General features: G+C 40.3%; 1 protein-coding gene and 1 non-coding gene across 4 annotated transcripts in view; both read right to left on the bottom strand.

Moving 5' to 3' along the window:
* CDIN1 (CDAN1 interacting nuclease 1) overlaps nt 1–12399 on the bottom strand; it is a 280396-nt gene that overhangs the window by 41258 nt on the left and 226739 nt on the right. The gene's annotated exons all lie outside the window — the stretch shown is intronic.
* On the bottom strand, nt 7184–7290 carry LOC121042183 (U6 spliceosomal RNA). Its single transcript, XR_005796028.1, has one exon. It is a non-coding gene; the product is annotated as a U6 spliceosomal RNA (small nuclear RNA).

Below are 12399 nucleotides of genomic sequence, written 5' to 3'. Positions count from 1 at the left end.
ACACGTTTATTGAGCGTCTCTTATGCGTAGGGCATTGCAAGAGTTCTAATGGGTGATACAAATAATTATGATATGTCCTCCACCTTGGGACATCTTCCATATGTGTTAGCTAACTCTTATTATGTAGATGTTAGTTTTCTATCATCACAAGGCAGTATTGAGGACTACAGAGCAGGTGGAAGAAACCTCGAAGACCATAGGCACCTAACAGTGGGGAGGGTGAAGAATTCTTTAGGGGCTTTCATGAGAACTTGGCTTTATTCTCAACTTTCTCTTGTCAGATAAGAAATCATTTGAGTATTTTATGTTCAAAGCTATTCAACTTTCTTGGATTACGTAATATGTTGTGAATTTTGGAGCCAAGTGTAATGACTGGCAAGGTCAGCTTCTCTACCTACATGCTCGTCTTAGGGCTTGACATACTAATGACTCTCAGACTCCTATCTACAGCCCTGCCTTCCCTTTGACCTCCAGACAAAACATTGACCTATCAGCTTGACACCTGCAACTTGATTGTATCCTAGTAGGCACCTCACAGCTAATACATCCAAATCAGACCTCTAGTTTTCTACCCCATCCCATTCTTCACCACCATCACAAGCCATCTTCACCTCTGTGAATGGTACCGCCATCTAACCACATGATCAAGTAAAAACCCTACAAATAATTCTTTAGTTGTTTTTTCTCCTTACTGTTCCTCCTTGCCTGTCCAATCCACAAGTCTTCTATGTCCTGGTTCCAAACTATAACTTTACCTATCTACTTCTATGGCTCTCATCCAAGCTACCATCATTCTTTGGTTATTTTTTATCTCCTAATTTTTTTATTGTGGTTAACATACATAAAGTTTACCACCCCAGCCATTTTTAAGCGTACAGTTTGGTGGCATTAAGTACATTCACACTGTCGCACAGCCATCACTGCCATCTGTCTCTAGAACTTTTCCATCTTCATACACTGAAGCTGTGTACCTGTTAGGCAAGTTCCCACTCACTTCTACCTATAGCTTCTGGCAGGATCATTTTACCCTCTGTCTCTATGACAGAGGTTTCTACATATGTTTCTACATAGGTTTCTCTATGACAGGTTTCTACATATTCTATGTAAATAAGATCACACAATATTTTGTGACTGGCTTACTTCACTTAGCATCATGTCCTCAAGTTTCATCGAGGTTGTATCATGTGGCAGAATTTCCTTCCTGTGTAAGGCAGAATGGTATTCCCAAGCGCATCGACACCACATTTTGTTTGCCCATTCATCCACTAATGGACACTTGGGTTGCTTCCACCTTTTGAATATTGTGAATAATCCTGCTACTTGCCCAGTCTTTGCATCTTCTCTTTTCTCCTAAAACCTATTTGCCTCACAGCAGCCAGAGCGATCTTTTAATCAGATCATGTCAGTTGTCTGCTTAGTATCTTCCAATGGCTTTCAACCAACCCCGTGATATCTCAACACCTCACCACACAGTCTTCCCCGGTCTATGTTCTTCCCTGTCCCTCCATGCACACTATATCCAGCCACAGACCTATTTGTCATTTTCAAACAGGCAAGACTGTTCATGTCTTGGGACCTTTACCCTCTGTGTGGAATGCTCAGTCCCAGAGTTTTACAGAAAAATCTCCTTTTCCTCATTTAGGCCTTTGCTGTAGGTCACCTTCTCTGGGCACATAATCTCAAGTGCCCTTTCTCCCAACCATATTGCTGTCACATCTCCCTTTTCTTTTTCCCCTGGCACTTATGACTATTGAAAGTTGATATATTCATTTATTGATTTACTTATTTTCTGTCTCTTCATTTTCTTATGTGCCATCGTGCAAATACTGACCAGTGGATAGGATAATGACCAATGTGATCTGAGAAATTTAAAAGTAGTGAACTTAATCAAAAAATCACCTGGCTGTTTTTTTGTTTGTTTGTTTGTTTTTTTAACTCTTCAGTCATATAGTATACTAATTTCCAAATGCCATGCCTAGGCAATTGCAAAAGGGCATATCATACTTGAACTACTGAATGCTCTCTGTGATTATGGTGCCTATACTATAATCATATGTTGCTGACAAATTGAAACCAAACATCTGGAGAGTGAGTATGTCCCTTGGAAGTACTTAAGACATAACAGATCAATATATTTGGAGAGAGACATGTGAAAATCAGTGTGTAATTTGTAGTAAATGATTGTAGACGCTCATCGATGGTACTTAAGGATCTCTGCTGGTATTGATCATATATTGCTATTAGGGAAAATAATGTGTGCTCTTAAACTGTGTGTATTTATGTACAAATCATTTATATATATGGTAAAATGTTGAACGATATCAGTAAAATACATTAAGTATTAGTAAAATTAAGTTTTTCTCTTTTGAGATTAAAAAGTAGAGGCTCCGATATACTTATCATCTGGGATGAATGTGTCCCACTCATGAGTCTACTGGCTGGATCACGGACCATGAAGTGTGACCATAGCAAGGCTCTGCTGTCACTGACCAATCTTCCATCAATATACTTTTTGAGGGGAACGACCAATTCAGTTGCTGCTGTTTCTCCTTGAAACGCACAGAGAGCCCTCTACGGTCACAGATATGATCTACTAGTTTCGGTTGAATCGAGTTATTAATATTCTAGAGTTAATTTTCCTTCACATCCTTCCTGGCAGATAAAAAAAAAAAAAAGCAGAGTTTATTATAAGTCAAAAGAGACTTTCCTCTCCAGTATGACACTATGAAAAGATTTCATACAGTCTATCAGTGATTCAGTTGTACTCTCACTAATTCAGCTCATACTTGACCCTACTTATAATTCATGTAGAGAAATTTAAGCTAATGCCTTTCAGAATGAGAGTATTTTGTATTAAGAGATTAGTTGAAAGCAGAATATATACAAGTTTTGCCCGTTGTTTATAAATGTATTCTAGTAAATAGGATTAGCTTTTCTTAAGAACTAAAGATATGTAGAGGGCATTTTTATTGAATTCTAGTGTACTGTAAGTTGCTAAAGTTTGGTGAAAGTCAAGGTGTTCGGGATGTTTGAGAGAGCAGCAGTCATTTGCTCGATGCACTGATTTTCTAGTAACGGTTTGTTTTGTTTTGGTCTTTAAAAATTGAGAGAAAAATTAGATTCTTCACCTCATAGCATTTGAATTATTCCTCCGTAACCTGATTGCCTGAAAAGTTTCCACCAAATTGAAAATTTTCTTTGCCCGGGAGCTTTTGTCTAAGAGTCAGGTCATGCCAAGTCAGTCAAGCCAAGCCATGTCAAGTGCATGAAGAGAGGAAAAAGCAAACTGCCTTTGTGGGAGGCCAGGTCTATTCTTGGCTTTGTCTCCAATTAACATGTCACTTTACTGCGCTAGTATGGCTGTTTTCTTATCTATTGAATGGACACAGTGATTCGTGTTCTCCTACACATTTTTAGGAGGTGCCTTAGCTCCATAGGAAGTTGTATGGAAAGGACTATATAAGTAAAGACATTTTGCCATAGAAGTTGCTCATGTTTGAACTATTACTATGCAAATTAATCTCTCATTTTTAAAGCCCATTTTATCTACTGTTATTTATGTTTGTTTATTTTGGGGAGAGAGAGAGAGTGCACCCATGAGCATGTGGGGGAAGGGGCAGACAGAGGGGAAGAGAATCCCAAGCAGGCTCCATGCCATCAGTGCAGAACCCATTGTGGGCCTCAATCCCATGCACCATGAGATCCTAACCTGGGCCGAAATCAAGAGTTGGAAGCTTAACCGACGGAGCCACCCAGATGCTCCTATCCACTGCTATTTTTATCCCTATTTTCAAATAAACCTTTCACAGTTAGTCTTAGATTTACAGACAAGTTGTGAAGATAGCACTGAATTCCCATATACCCCCACCATCCAGTTTAATCTTTTATCAACATTTAAGGTTAGAATTTCATCCATTTCTTTTAAGTCACTAAAAATAAATCTGTATGCTCAAGGTCTAAAAAAACAAATGTGGAATACCCTACTTGCTTTTCTGTGATCTTAGCTTTCCCTCCCCTTGCAATGGAAAACAGTGTATTTGCTGTACATAGATTTATCAGTCATATTTTTTGACTTCAAATAACAGAAAAGTCTGACTCAACTGGCTTCAAAAGTAAAGGAAATTTGTTAGCTGAGATAACAGGAAGTGTGGAGGTAGGGCCGTTCTAAGACTGATTCAGGAATTCAGTGAGGTCACCAGAGCTCGATTTTTTTCCATTTTTCTGCCTCATCAGTCTCCGTGGGTTGGCTTGTCTGCAGTCTAGCACTGCTCCTGGTTGCCAGATGGCTATAGTAGTTTGTGCATCTCAACCAGAGATAACCACAACCAGCAGAAGAGGGAGGGTTTCTTCTTTTCTGATTCTTGATCAGCAAGGAAGACCTTTTCCCCAAACTCTTCGGCAGACTTTCTCTTCATCTTCTTTGGTTCAATTGCATCATATACCCATGACTACACCAGTCACTGGTCAGAGAACGGGGAGGGAGGGGATGCCACAAATGGCTTAGAGTAATCACGATGTGTCTCTTGGGGCTGAGACTAGGGTTCTCCTCGCCTGAGGAAGTATATGGCTATCTACAGGACAGTGGACACCTGAACAAAAGTAACATTGGGGTAGAAAGGACTTGTATGGTGGTGCTGGCATATGATTGTTGGGTAAGCAATTAACAAAGCCAACTACTTGCATAATCATGGTGACTGGAAGAAATTTAAATGATAAAATAACTAACACTATGTGCTTATTATATACCAGGTATTATTATAAGATAGAAAATCATTAAGTCATTTTCTAATGTCCTTTAAGGTAACAAAGATTTGGGGATCCAGTATGGGTACGAGGGTCCTTTAAAATTTGCATAGCTGACCATTTTACAGATTCTGAGATACTATATGCACCCCCAAATATTTGTTGAGCTATGTTGAATGAATACTTTGTGTAGATCTATGAAGCAAGATCTATTTTTGCTTCTTTTTGCTTGAATGTGATTTACTCTTCTAAATTTTGACTTATAACAATACTACACGTGATCTTAGCCCAAAGGCCGAGAAGTGCTTGACTTATAACAATATATACATACTTCAAGTAGAGTTAGTATTGATAAGATACTTAATATTTTGTAGTTAGTAAGTTGAATCAGGAAGAAGCTTAACTTACCAACTTTCAGAATGTTACCAACATTTGGAGAACAAGCTTATTTCAAATTATTATCTGTTTTAAAAAATTATTTGTTTTACAATTTTTTTAATGTTTATTGATTTTTGAGAGAGAGCGAGCGAGCGCATGAGTGGGGGAGGGGCAGAGAGAGAGGGAGACACAGAATCCAAAGCAGGCTCCTGGCTCTGAGCTGTCAACGCAGAACCTGACGCAGGGCTCGAACTCGAGAACTGTGAGATCATGACCTGAGCTGAAGTTGGACACTTAAGCAACAGAGCCACCCAGGCACCCCTGCTTTTTTGTTGTTTATTGAGGTGTAATTTACAAAGAGCAAAAGACCAAAAGATTCTCTTTTTGGGTGTACAGTTCTACGAATTTGACAAATTGATACTGTGTACAACCACCACAATTAATGCAAGGAATATTTCCAACATCCTAGAAAGCTCTTTCATGCCCCCTTTAGTAGCCAATTTCCTCCCCTCTACCCTAATCGCCCCAGCAATATTACTGATTTCTGTCCCTAGAGTTTTGCCTTTCCCAGAATATTATATAAATGGAGTCATAGAGTATAACATCTTTTAGATCTGGCTTCTTTCACTTAACAGAATTCTCTCCAGATTTATCCATGTTGTGGTGTGCATCTGTAGTGGGATCCTTTTTATTGGTGAGTAGTATTCCACTGGATGGACGTACCACAGTTTGTTTATCCATTTCTAAGCTGTTGACATGTGGTTTGTTGCTAGATTTTGGCAACTACGAATTACATTGCTACAAATGATCGTAAAGAGGTTTCTGTGAAAACACAGGTCTTCATTTCTCTTGGGTAAATGTCTAGGAGTAAAATTGCTGAGTTATGCACTTAATTTTTCAAGAAATTGCCAAATTATTCAGCCAAAGGCTATAACGTTTTGCACTCCCACCAGCAACGTAGGAGGGTTTCAGTTACTGCACATCATCCCTCTGTATTTAGTAATGTCAATTTTTTGGAGCTATTCTATTAGGTGTATAGTGGTGTTTCGTATGATTTTCATTTGTGTTTTCCTAATGAGTGTGGCCAAATATCCCTTCATGTGTTTTTACAGCACATCTCTTCATTCGTTAAATGACTGCTCAAATCTTTCCCCAATTATTTTTTTAAATAAATAACTTAATAAACTTATTTGAAAGAGAGAGAGAGCACACGCACGCAAGTGCAAGTGGAGGGGCAGAGAGAGAGAGAGAGACAGAGAGAGAGAATCCTAAGCAAGCTCTGCAATGCCTGCACAGAGCCTTATGGGGGCTTGAACATACAAACCTCGAGATCATGACCTGAACCAAAACCAAGAATTGGACCCTTAACCAATTGAACCACCCAGGTGCCCCCTTTTCCGAATTTTTTATTGAATTCTTTGTTTTTTTAGTATTGACTTTGCAAAGTTTTCAAATATTGTGGATACAAGTTCTTGTCAGATAGGATTAGAAAGTATCTTATTCTAGCCTGTAGCTTATGATTTCATTTTCTTACCCCTGTCTTTAGAAGATAAATGTATTTTTAAGATTCAAATTTTTCTATTCAAATGTTCTAGGTCTAGGGAAAATAAAACCAATTTTTTCTTTTGAAAACCCAAAAGACTATGATAATTTTCACAATAGATTTTTCCCTGATATCCTGAAGAAAATGCGAAGCAACAATATTAGACTTTCTAAAATACTAAAATTATGAGCTATTTTATTCCTAAAATTCATAATTGTTTATCTTTGTCCTGTAGGTTTGCAGCATGATTATTACGTGTAATAGAACATTAAGCTGTAGAACAATGTTCATGAACTTTTCTATTTTATGGTTTTTTTTTTTTTTTTTTTTTTTTACTGCACGGAATTATATATATTTTTTATTTATTTATTTTTTAAATTTACCTCCAAATTAGTTAACCTATAGTGCAACAATGATTTCAGGAGTAGATTCCTTAGTGCCCCTTACCCATTTAGCCCATCCCCCCCCCCACACCCCCTCCAGTAACTCTCAGTTTGCTCTCCATATTTATGAGTCTCTTAAAAATATGGAAGCTTCATGAATTTGCACATCATCCTTGCACGGGAGCCATGCTAATCTTCTCTGCATTGTTCCAATTTTAGTATATGTGCTACCAAAGCGAGCATGTTCATGAACTTTTTCTTCTGGCTCATTATAACACCATTATGTCAGATGACTCCCCCCCTCCGCCACAAATTACCAATTACTGGAATAGTGTCATATTAATTAAATGCAATACTAAGCCAATGCTCTTGTTATACAACTTTGGAGATTTGGTCTACCTGTTGAGATAGGCTAGCCCCCAAATCTCAGTGACTGAACCTGAGTGTTTATTTGATTTCTGGCTCTTCTTGAGTGGTGGTGGTTGTGTGTGGGTAGGTTGCTCCACTCAGTCTCTCAGAGCCCTTGGCGGTGGAGCCTCAACCTCTGGAACTTTGGTTGGGTTGGACAGCCGCATAAGAGGGGGAATGGAGCATCCTTCTGGGCTTTTCTCTGACAGCTCATCTGCTCACCTTTCCTCAGCCAGGATTGGTAGCATCGCCCTGTGAAATCGTGAGGAGGCTGGAAAGTGTAGTCTGCTGTGCATTCGCGAAGTGAAGGGGAATCCAATAGGGGTGAGCACTAATAGTATTTATCCCATATTCTAAAAGAACATAAAAGATAAATTATAACCCTGTTATTTAAATTAGACCTTCTGAGACCATTTTATTACTTACTGGCTGGGAAACTGGGATGAGTTACTTAACCTCTGTGAGGCTCAATGACCCCATTTGGAGAAGGGGTAATAGTGATGGTTAACATTTATTGTGTGTATACTAGGAGCCAGGTCCTGTTAGAAGTACTCAATGTATAGGACACGCTTTAATCTTTGCAACTCATAAGCAGCAAGAACGTATCGTCCTTGTTATAGATAAGGCAGTCGGGGCCGAGAAGCCTGAGTAACTTGTTGACCCAGATGGTTTGTGAGAGTTGGTTCTAGGATTGGAAGCCAGGCATCTGGCCCCAGCACTGCGGGCCTTGTGACTAGTCCCCATTTCTTCTTTTGTAGTCATCACACCTGTTTGAATTAGGTGACTGTTAAATGCCCAACGTACTAGGTGCAGTGCTGGCCATTGTAACAGTGTAGACGTGGTGGCAAAGATAGAAAGGGAAATTTAGCTAATGTATTCATTTGAATATTTCAGTAAAAACGGTGGTTGGGTGGGGTCGGGGAGCAGAGGAGGGGGTGGGAGGGGTCATCCCCAAGTGAGTATGTATCTGGCTAAGAGTTTCTATCCACAGTTCCGTAAGGAGGTCCTTTGTTTTCTACAACTCATTTTCCACTCTGGTCTCAATATTAATAGTGACATTCATGGAGGTGTCAGTTCTAGCTTGGACACTGGACAGGTATTCACAGAGGTCTACAATATGGTCTTTGGTGGAGGTGCTGCCTTATACATTTCTGCATCTGTCCCCTCTCTGAGCAGAAGTAGCTTCTATCCTGGCCCTCTTAGAGTTCTATGCAGCTTAGGGCTCAGTGTTTCTGGGTATGTCTTCAGCAATCAGTAACTTTGTTAGACATTTTGACCAAATTTCTCTGGCAGCATATACAAGAAATCACTCAGAACCCTATGCTAAGAATTCAAAAGATACCCTTGTCAGTTAGGGATACTTTGGGATCAAGTAACAGAACACCTAAATGGTGATGGTTGAAATAAGAAGAGTCTGGCAAGTGCCGACCTGGGCTCAGTAGCTCCTTTCCTTCTGGCTCTGGTAGTTTGTCTTTTCCTTATGGTCACAAGATGGCTACTGTAGCTCCACCCATCGCATCCTTACATCAAAGGCAAAAGGATGGCAGAAGAGGGGGTTTGCTTCCCTCAGGGGAGAAAAATTTCCTCTTAAACTTCACCATAGGTGTTTCCTTGCTGCTCACTGGCTGCAGTGGTTCTGCGTGCTCATGACTGGACCAGTCCACCTGCACTGTGATAAAGCATCTTCCTCCAATTCTTGGTCAAGATTGTACTGTTAGGAAGGATAGATGAGTGTGTGTGTGTGTGTACAATCAATTTTGTTTGCCACATATACATATGCTTTCTTACCCCATAAACTCTTTCCTATAGGCATCCAGGAACAGATCACTCCCTATATGAATTTTTATCCTGAGGGCCTGTTAGCCTCTCTGGAACTGACCCCAGGGCCCCCACGAGGGTGGCAATATTGACTCCCTCTCTAGATGAGGGGAGGGCAGATCTGGCTGTCTCTGGTCAGACTCCAATTTCAGCATATGGGGAGTTAATGGTTTCCAAAGTAGTTAAGATGCCCTTCCTCATCACATCTCCAGCTATAGCAACAAAATGCTTCTGTGCCAGTTAGAATAAATGAACCCACTATGCTGGGGACTCTGTAATTTGACTCCACTGAGCTGCAAACTCAGATCCTCTTTAGGTAGAGATTAGATCAAGCATTTCAGGACAGTTTGTATCAGGCCTCATGTTTTTAATGAGATATGACACCAGGTTGAGTCTGATGCATATTCAGTTGAATATTTCAAATTTAGTTAATGAAAGCATCTGGACTATCTTTAGATCATAGAGGCTGCCATGCTAAAAGGGGCTCATTATAAAGTCATCATAAGAGCGGTTTATTTTGTTCTGTTGAACTTTCACTATTTATGAGTAAAAAGGGATAGTTTTTTCGATTCTCCCTTTCAGAATTTCTGCAACACACGGGAAAGACCAGGGGCTAGCGGGGGTTCCACGAAACTTGCCATGTCTACTGTCAGATTCCTTTTAGTTGTTCTTACTCCATAGTGGGGGCTAGGGGTGTGGAGGGAGCAGAATGGGGAGCCTACCGATGCCAAGTTTGATATGGTTGTCTTCCGGTGTTCCGTCAGGTACTACTAACTACAAAAAGACGATCTCAGGGTGTCGATCACAGATCAGTCTGGGCAACAGACACCACAGTTTCATTTTCAGGATTAGGTACACATACATCTTAGTCTTTACTTTTTGTTTTTCAGCTTTCTGAAAACAAATAGTATAGAGAGAAATCCTTCTCTTTAGAAAACAACATTTTGCCAAGTTTTCTCTATTGTTACAAAAAAAAAAAAAAAAAAGCAACTTTGGGTACCTGGCTAAGTTGTTAAGCATCTGACTTCGGCTCAGGCCATGATCTCATGGTTCAGGAGTTCGAGTCCCACTTCGGGTGAACATGGGCCCCACCTCTTTCTCTTTGTCTCTCTCTCCCCCCACCCCCTCCCCCCCCCCCAGGCTCCCTGGGGCCCCCTCAAAAAAAAAAAAAAAAAAGCAATAAGCAACTTCTACAAGGAGCATAGTTCAATTAGTTAACTCCCCTGTTACTGGGCATAAAAGCACTTACCTAACCTGGCCAGGGGTATAGCAGAGTAGTTAATTGTTTGCCAAATGCTGTCAAGCTCCCAGGTGAGAGCCACACTTTCCATTCCCACCATTACTGTTGTAGTATTTCCCTGCCCCCAAAGAGAATCTGCTCCAGAATCTGCCTCCAATGTGTAGGGATACTGGCCTGTGTTTTGAGAGGGGAGCATCAGAAGTTGCTAAATTTTTAAAGAACTGTTCAGCTTGCCTGTGATCTAATAAGGTTTATTACAATTTTTTTTAACGTTTATTTATTTTTTGAGACAGACAGATTGTGAGCTGGGGTGGGGCAGAGAGAGAGGGAGACAGAATGCGAAGCAGGCTCCATGCTGAGCTGCTAGCACAGAGACCGACACGAGGCTGGAACCCAGGAATCGTGAGATCATGACCTGAGCCTAAGTCAGACACTTAACTGACTGAGCCACCCAGGCGCCCCAGATGAGGTTTATTTTTAAAGGCGGGGGTGCTGGCAAAAATCATGTCTTTTCAAAAGCCCTAAATAGTGTCGCAAACATCAGTCAGAAGAAGAATTAGGGCACAAACTAGTAATTTCCCCAAATTCCTTTTGCTTTGCCTTTTTTGTTGGTTTCTTTAAAGATCAAATTCGAACAACGTTTTATGCTTTCTTTCAATGAATTAACAGTGGCCCGGAGAAAGTATTTCAATCCTGTTCAAGACACTTTTTCTATGTAACAAACCCACGCACCTTTCAGGGCTCAGCAGGTGCGCGGTGGACTTGGGCCGTCAGTCAGACGGGTATGTGCCAGCCGCGTTCTGTGCTGCCCTGCTGCCCAAGTTGTATTTATGGCAGAGGCTATGGTCACTATTGAAACCAACACGGGCTCGCTGCCTCTGAGCTCCTCCTCCAGAGCAAAAGAATGGTAAACTAGACATCTGTCTGTGAAAACAATCAACTGAGCATATGCCCACAGTCAGAGGAGGGTCTTGTTCCGCCGGTCTCTTAACTTTTGGAAAAATGGCTTTTTCTAAATGCGTTTTCGAAAAGCAGTCATAAGCCAAGCTATCCACATTATACTGATTTCTAAATTAGCACAGAAAATGCACATTTTTAATGGTGTAGATCATTATTAAATGGATCCTTCTATGATAGTAGTAATATTAATTATATAATGTATAATAGAATTATAATATATGATACAAGTTCTATTAGAGCTATGATTTATGGTGCATTAAGTACTAATCTTGTTTAATCCTCATAGTAGTCCTAGGTGGTAGGTATTATTTCAGTTGGGCAAATGAAGAAACTGAAGGTTTTGGAGAGTTTGCTTTTCTGTAAGTGGATAAGCAGGGATTCCAGTCTGTTGTCAAAGCCTGTGTGAGTCACCAGACTCTACTGGGTCCAGGTCGAGATTATATGCTAACCATTTTTGGTGATGATCAGAAAAGTTCATGAATTGTTACTGGCTTAAATATTATCCTTACATGAGGAGAAGATGGTACACATAACATCTGTGGACTGTTTTCAATGGAAGGAAAATCCAGTGAACATACAAATTGGCCAGGGACTAAACAAGTCTTAAAAATGTTTCCAAATTCATTCTCAGTGGCACATTCTTAAACTAAGTGGCGATGTATAGAAACTGACTGCCAGCAAACAAGAAGAATTTTAGGTTACTAAAGTCAAAGTAAAATTAGGGCAGGAGGGCAGGGCAAAAACAGCTAAGGTTCAGAACGCTCATTTGAAAATACACAGCAACCCTTTACTTTGTAAATAATAAGCCTAAGGTATTGGAAATTCCTTCCAGAATAGATTATCAACCCTGTGGTGGAAAGGACAGTGGACAGGAGACTAGGAGCTATGGATTCTGGTCCTGCCCCTAATTAGTTAGCTATGTGACC

This window comes from Herpailurus yagouaroundi, unplaced genomic scaffold (assembly GCF_014898765.1).
Source record: "Herpailurus yagouaroundi ecotype Mexico unplaced genomic scaffold, PumYag 184, whole genome shotgun sequence".
NCBI classification, from domain to species: Eukaryota; Metazoa; Chordata; class Mammalia; order Carnivora; family Felidae; genus Herpailurus; species Herpailurus yagouaroundi.
This window is presented reverse-complemented; position numbering and strand designations above follow the sequence as displayed.